Consider the following 8,698-nt stretch of genomic DNA (forward strand, 5'->3'; position numbering starts at 1 on the left):
TTCACACTACTTTAAGCTTTCAAATCACTTTGAATTTCTTTTATATGGACATTTTTTCCTTTAAACCTTATTAAAACCTATCAAAAAACATTAAAATTCTAAAAATCAAATATAATAAAACTAAAATTAACAAATTAACTAAAATAAGCATTAAAAGTATAAAATTACTAAACTAAAAAGGGCAAAATGGATGCAAAACTACGCTAAAATACCTATATAAAATGAGATTATCAAATTCCCCCAAACTCAAATCTTTGCTTGTCCTCAAGCAAATTAAAAATAATTATATGCAATTGGGGTACCTTTTTCTTAGATTCATGAAAATCACTCATTCAAGCTTTTAAACTTATCTCTACCCACCAAAAACACCATATACCCACCTTCAAGGTATAAGGAATTCAATTCTCACCTTATCACCGCTTAGCCTTGGGTCAATTATGCATTCCATCAAACCCAAACCAATCAATTACATAGAGAAATCATGCTAAAATAGACTCTAAAACAATCCATAAACTAAAGTGTCTTAAATGATGATGGAAATAGTTTAAATGGATGAATAATATGCTAATCCCATAGGCAAACCAACTAATCCAATCTCCACTAATGTAGCAAAACACAATCAAGAGATCAAAAGGACTTTTAATGGTTGTAATGGGGCTAAAGGTAATAATGTGCCTAACAAAGAAAAGGTAAAAGGGAACCAAAACATGAGAATAATTAAATTGCTAAAAAGATCAAGATACACTTTTCTTTTATTATTATTATTATTATTTTTATTTATTTATTTAAAAAAATCAAATGAGAGGAAGAACTTTACAATAAATCACCAATGCTAGCATACAATTTTTGCAACTCTTTTAAGGACTACATAAATAATATTGAATTTTGCATTGCAATTGTCCCGTTTTAATCCACCCTCAAACTCATTTCTTTATATACTTGGGTGGTAAATAATTTGTTTTTTGCAACATGATATGATTGCTAGCAAATTTTACATTAGTACTTCTCCCATTTAATTATTATACTTTTTCTCCTCTTTTTTTTTTTTTTTTTTTTTTTTTTTTAGAATCTATCACTTAAACAAATTATTCTCATAAAGGGTAGGTAAGTGTTTAGGTTTATGACTAGGTAGATTATGGGTACCAAAGAAATAAGGGGTATAAATGAAGGCTCAAATTGGTTTCAAAGGGAAAATTTAAAATGAGGTTAGTTAAGGTTAAAAATGTGAGTTTAAAATTCGAAGAATGCCTTAATAATTTCTCTTTTCAAGTGAATGCTAAAATTTTGCCTCGAATGGTCTATAAAGCTTGTTCTAGGATTGGTGAGACACAATTAGTTATTTCTTACTCTAGAGTTTTCTTTAAGCACTCAAAACTCAATGTAATTAATTGGGTGGCCCTTGGCTAAGAAGATATAAACCTAGATAAGAATCTCATAACCTCATACCAATTCGGAACTTTCAATCCGTCAAACCCATCTAGAGGCAAGTTCAATTACTTTTCAAAATGATTCTCAATCTTCTAAGATTTACATTATTTTTATTTATTTATATTTTTTTATGTATGCATGATTCCTAAAATGAAAGCAAAAATTAAATAAAAATAAAAATAAAAAATGGAATAAAAACTATACATAATCTATATGATATCTATATGCAAGTTTATATATTTACATGGTGTAGGTGTATGGTGTATGTGAACTAAGTAACTAAGTATAAATGAAATGCAATTTAAGTAATGTAAATAAAAATGATTTAAAATTTTGCAAAAATTTTGCCCTCCCCCAAACTCAAATTAGACTATGTCCTCATTGGCTTAATTGAAGTGGCAGAAATATCAATGAAATCAATAAATGATAACTTGGAGAGATATAAACTAAGAAAGAGTGGAACAGAGTTACCATGTAGAACATACATGCCTAGTGATGAATGATCAGAATATGCACATGAGGCATGTGAATTATAAGTATTGGGAGCATGACGCATGTTAATAAAAAAGCATGAGGCATGTTGAAGTAAAGGTAAATTAGCATGCCCTATGCCAACTGCCAAGTAATTGATATGGGGTATCAACATGGGGCATGTGATGCTCCATGAAAATTTCGCAGAGTTTTCAAAAATTTTTGAAAATTTGAGGGAATGCAAATAGCTCATTAGAGAGCATAACCCTTAGCATGAGGCACGGCAAAGGGAAACAGTGTCAACATGTGGCAGATGAATATCGAGAAGTTACCTTAGAGGCAGAATTGTCAAGGCTAAGAGCTGCTGTATTGTCAATAATTCAGTTATATGACTATTAAAAACAATATCAGTAATGCTATTACAATAGCCAATAGAAACTGAAATTAAAGAAAATGATCAATTCAATAGAAATTTGGATAACAAAGATATTGCAAGTATCACAGCAAAAGAAACCAAGGCAGCCAGCAACAATGAATAAGCCAATGTAAGATGCATGAAACAAACAGAATTAAAAGAAACAAAACTTAAATCATTTACAAATAGATAAAACATATAAAAGTTCCAGTAATCAGGAAATTAATAGTTGAAAAATAAAGCAAACTGACCAATGTGCTCAATTGAAAGCTAAAGTTTCAGAAACTAATTGAAATTAAGAAAAACCAAACTCTAAAACTAGACAGCTGGTTGGTCTTCTTCATTGGTGGATGGTATTGGCTCATTTGCTGTTGTAGGTGCTTGCTCATTGGATTTCTCAGAAGCAGAATCCAGGTTTTTTACCATAGCCTTCATCTCTTTAAAAATGTCTTGGCCCCATTTGTACAGCTGGTTAAAAGAGGCTTCCAGCTTGTTGTAAATGTCAATCATTTCCTTGTTATGAATTTTCTACTTTTTTCTGAATGAAGAAAACTTCTTTTTAATCTTTTTCTCAAGTTTGGCTTGCTTCTGACCAAGAGTACCAACCTTAGCTTCTAAAGCTTTTAAAGCAACCATAATATCAGAATTAACATTAGAAACAGGCTACTGTGCTGCACTCATTCTATCAATCTTTGCTTCCAAATCTTTAAGAAAAACAAGTAAGTCTGATTGTCCAGTAGTAGGTGGGTGTGAGCTAGAAGGACCAGCATCAGTATGCTGTCCTATACCTTGTGATTGCTGTTGCTCTGTATCCTCATGTCCCCCATTTACCAACACATAAACATCACTCCTCTTTACACAAATTTTCATTTGAGTCATAATAATTCTATCTAGAAAAGACTGGCCAACCATAAACACCATAGCATACTGGTCAGGGTTAAAACTAAATGATTTGGCAATTACAGTCACCATCCCTCTAATAACTATACTGCCAGCTGAATGCTTAGAGACTAGATGTTCCATATGAGAGCAAAGAAAATAAGCACCATTTATTTTTTTTCTTCTCTTTCATGCACCATAAAAAGAATAAATCATTCTATCCTACAACCCCATTACTGTGCCCTCTACCTAGTATAGTGTAAGACATGAATCTTTGCAAGTATCTCAGAGCAGTGTCTTGAATAGCTAAGGCCTTAGCAGAATTAGGGTTGTATTATTTCCCATATGGTGCAATGGACTTCCAAAATGTAGGGGGGGTCATAAATAGTCCTTTGCCACTCTATCACTTTTGCTCCATCATTACAAAAACCAAATAAGGCATTCACTTGAACAGTGTCAAGTTCTCTATCCTGACCCAAACACCTAAAGGAAATGGTGTCCCTATGGTTACTTTGCATAGGCTGGAAGTCCAATTGCAATGAGCTTAAAAACTCAGTTATCAATTCCCTAGAAGTAAGTTCTTGAATCCTAGCAAAATCACTCCAACCTATATTTTCCAAATATTCACTAATAGATTCATAAAGCCCTATCTCCCTAAGACTGTGTTCATCAACGTACTTGGTGGCTAAAATTTTCTTTTTAGCAAGGGCCTCATAATTTTTCCTCATTTCAATGTCCCTAAAAGTCCATGGGTAAGATGAGTTTACCTGACTTCCAGATGGAGGGATAACTAGAGCAGTTTGAGACACTGTTGGTGAATGATGCAGGGGTGATTGGACCCTAATTGGAGCAGAAGAAAATAGCGATGAGATAGGATTTTGGCCAGTAGAGCGGGTTTTGACGCTAACGAGACCTGGGGAATCAACTCTAGGTTGTTTTGGTGAGGCAGAGCAGTGGAGAACTGATTTCTTTCTCTTTCGTGTCTCATATAAAGCTGAAAGGCGGATTTGGTGTGTTTTTGGGAGGGAGGTGTGGCGTTTTGGGTGGCATTGTCAGGATTAGGGGTGGAATGAGAGGATTGGCAAGGTAGAGAACTAGGTTCGTATCGGGAATTTGGGGATTTGGGGACGAAATGGGTGTTTCGGGTTGAGCATTGGGTGGTCTAGGGTTTGGTGTTGGGGAGGAAGAATTACTATTGGCAGCCATTTTTATGGCTCGCAGCTTGGGTATGTGGGTTGAAAGCTATTTGGTGCGCACCATGGAAGCAATAGTGAAGGCTTAGGTCGTGTGGCTGATGAGATGAAATAGGATAAAATGGCTAGGGTAAAGGTTTAAGTGGTGATATACCTAGTGTCTAACATGAGGCATTTTAAGAATAGTGAGGGGTGACATGCCCTGAGTGATTTGGTGTAAGATGAATAACATGAGTCATGTTGGAATAAAAGGGAAAAATGACATGCCCTGTGTTGTTGTACATGAAGTGCTACATGAGGCATGTTGGACCCCTTGAAACTCTCGATAGGTTTTACATTTTTAGCAATTTAAAGTGCCCAGAACAGGTTTTGATGGTGACACTGCCCCTGTGACACCCCTTACCTGTGTACAGTATACCCGAATAAGTAATGCCACACGGTGTACCAGCACACTCTAATATACCTTAATTAATTTATATCATGCTTGTGAATATAATTTATGAAATATAATTTATTTTAGCCATTTATCAAAAGTATTATTTATTTGAGGTTCCGAAAATTTTAAAGAAAATCCGTGAGTCTGGCTAAAAATGGAGAAAAGCAGTTCTTGGAACTGTTAAAAACACTTCCAAATAATTTCCAAACAATCCCAACTTCAATTCATCAACGAGTCTCAATATCAAAATCTCAACATTTTTTTGATTTGATTCTCAATCATCATTTCTCAGGGTTCTCATATATAAACAACAATTAAATACTCAAATTACTTCCATACATAACCATAAATCTTTATTATTTACATGAACCTCAAAATACATTACATAAATCCAAATACATATGAGAAAATAAAAATTTAGTTACAAAATGACAAAATGACACCTAGTGCCCTACTAATGCACTACAGGTAGTGAGGTGACACGGACACTGTGCAGAGCTGCAGGATGAACTCACCCAGTCTGTGGTCTACTGGGCTCACGATCTGTATCTCCAGAACCTACGCGTGGCAAAAGCAACGCGCTAAGCAATAATGCTTAGTGGTGCAATAATAAAATAAAAGAAATAGCAAGAAAATAAATATGTAGTGAATGTATATGTTTAATTTGTTTTAAATTTGTATGTCATTAACTTCGTCCACTTTCATTCATTTGATTGCCCAAGTAACCTACACTAGATGACTGGACTGGATAAACGGGTAAACTGGCACTGGGTATCAAGTAACTCGGGCCGTCACACCATCGGTCACATATGCATCTCCCGGTGTGCAACAGAACAGCTAACAAGCTGTAAATACATCAGGCACAAGGCCAGATCTCAATACAAGGTTAGAATGGCTTAAAGCCATAAAATCACAGAATGGCAAATTGCCATGTGCAGTACTGCTAACTAAACCCTATTGGCATGCCAAACTATCCAAACCAATCTTGTTAGGTATACTAGGGCATTTGAAACTTTTAAATTCTTCAATTTGTGAATTTCAAGTTTTGGTGTCACTATTCACCTCATTGGTCAACAAAAATGTTGACTTTTAGATAGAAAATACGTACATTGACTTTGGCACTCCCAACATACCACATTTGGTATTCAAAACTTGTTGGCATTAAGCATTTATACCATTTCAAAGTTTAAACCAAGGGAAGCAGAATTTTCAGTTTTTGGAACTCAACTTTACTGTTCCATTGGACACTGTTTCAGTGGGAATTTGAAGAAATGGAAAACATGAAAGTTGTTTCTTATTTTTTCTAGTTGAATTTCCTTTTTTGAATCACTCCATTTGGAGTTTTTAAGCTCCAGATATGGTCCAAAAACCACAGCTGGCGGATTTCCATTCTGCGAAATTACCAAATCTCTGATAACATGAGCAAAGGATGTGACTGCCATTTGGGTGAGGTTCTGGTCATAATTTGGGGTAGATTTCTTCATGAAAGTTGTTTTCTATGTCTTAACTTTTTCTGTAAAAATTTCAGGTCAATTGACCATATCTACAGTGAGTTATGGCCAAATGAACATTCTTATTCATTTGGTCATTTCTGCAGTCTTTGTTGCGGGGATCGGATTAGGGCCAACTTTTGGTCCTCTTGCTTTGGTCTTTTGGGCATGGTTTCTTCAGAAAAAAATGTGACATTATAAGCCTAGTTTCATTTCCAATTGGCCAAACACCAATTGGACCAACACAGCCTAAGATATGGCAGTCCAAGTGGACTGAAATCTCGATCACCCCGCCGCCCTCATTGGGCAAAGATACTCATTCACTTTGCCATGCTATATTTCAGTCCAATTTATGGTCAATTTACCTCAAATGGTCACTAATCGACCATTAGAGTGTTCTTTAACAATTTCATAAGCCAAGTCAAATTTTCTCTCCTAAACCCTAGCTCAAATTCATAATTTTGTACAAACTACCCTAGTTAACTAACTAAATCAATATCCTTATGTTTATATACTTTAAACTTGATTTGTAGTTCATTCCAAGTCAATCAAAAACACCCAATTCTATTCCTTCATTAGGGCAGCCGAAATCCATGGGGTGCATACACTCAACTTTTATTCATTTAAGTTACAAAATCTCACCTATTTCAAGTAACTATCATGGATTAAAAGAGGTTTTTGTATAAATATGCACTAACCTCTTGTAGGCAGATTTTTCCCAACTCAAAACTTCACTTTCCTTTACTTTCTAGGCTGCCAAACACTTCCCAAGAGGTATAGACAAGTTTTTAGTGAAAGGACTTAGGGGATTTGAGGTAATATTGGAGAGATTTTTCAAGCTTGAATCAAGAAGAGAAATGGAGGTCTTCTTGGCCATGTGGTGCGGCTGGAAATGAGGTTGAAGATGGCTGATAGGTTTTTGATTTTCTTTAGTCTCTTTTGTCTCTTTTATTAGTTAATTTAAAGAGTTGTTTAATTTTGATTGGTGGAAGCTTTTAATGACATCACCATGATGTCATAAATAGCCTTTTTCCTCATTTTCTTTTTTTTCCTCCACTACTCATTTCCAATTTAATTTCTAGTAATGTTTATTCACATTTTATGTCATATTAATAATTTACTCAACGGGACAAGTCGGCCAAAAATCACCTCTGAAGGCGAAATGACCAAAATGCCCTCCGTTTGGCTTAACGGGTCAAATTTGTCTGTACCGATTGAAAAATTTTTCTAGGTATTTTCTTGGCATTCTAATGCCATGGGAACCTCAATAACCCTTCTCTGGAGTCCCAAAAATTATTTTATGATTTTTCCCCCGGGTCTAGGGCTCCCGATAGAACCGCAACTTCTCTCAGTTACCCATCGCTAGGCACCTACTGCTTAACTTGGTTGTATTTTATTTCTAAAATTTTTACCAAATTTTTCTTATTAACATTTGAGTTAATTATGGTCCCTCACTTTAGTTTAAATATTTTTCCAGACATTCTAGCTGTCCGGACCGACACTGGTCACCGAATACAGGATGTCTGAGTAGTTCTTAAGGGTGTTACAACTCTTCCCCTCTAATTTAAATTTCGTCCTCAAAATTTACCTGATGCAAACAGTTGAGGGAACTGTTGCCTCATCGTCTCTTCACTTTCCCAAGTTGCCTCTTCGGTGTTGTGGTGCCTCCAAAGCACTTTCACCAGTGGAATCTGCTTATTTCTCAACTCTTTCACTTCCCGAGCCAGGATCCGTTGAGGTTCTTCTTCATATGTCAAATCCGGCTATATTTCAATTTCTTCCCTGGAGATGACATGTGAAGGATCTGAGCGGTATCTTCTGAGTATGGATACGTGGAACACATTGTGGATCTTGTCCAGCTCTGGTGGTAAAGCTAGCTTATAGGCCACTGGACCCACACGTTCAATGACTTCATATGGGCCAATGAACCTAGGGCTTAACTTACCTTTCCTTCCAAACCTCAATACTTTCTTCCATGGTGACACCTTGAGGAACACTTTGTCGCCAACCACATATTCTATTTCTTTTCTTTTCAGGTCGGCATAAGATTTCTGTCTGTCTGAGGCAACCTTCAAATTGGCTTTGATTAGTTTCACTTTCTCCTTAGTCGGTTTCACCAGGTCTGGCCCTACCAATTTGTCTTCGCCCAATTCAGTCTAGCACACTGGAGTTCTACATTTTCTCCCATACAGTGCTTCATATGGGGCCATTTGGATGCTAGCTTGGTAGCTATTGTTGTATGCAAATTCTGCCAGTGGAAGGTATCTATCCCAACTTCCCTCAAATTCGATGACACAACTCCTCAGCATATCCTCAAGGACCTGACATATATTTCATGTTATTGTTATCATTTTAATTCAATATTTGTATCAATTTCATTGGTTTC

This window comes from Hevea brasiliensis, chromosome 9 (genome assembly GCF_030052815.1).
Source record: "Hevea brasiliensis isolate MT/VB/25A 57/8 chromosome 9, ASM3005281v1, whole genome shotgun sequence".
Taxonomy (NCBI): Eukaryota; Viridiplantae; Streptophyta; class Magnoliopsida; order Malpighiales; family Euphorbiaceae; genus Hevea; species Hevea brasiliensis.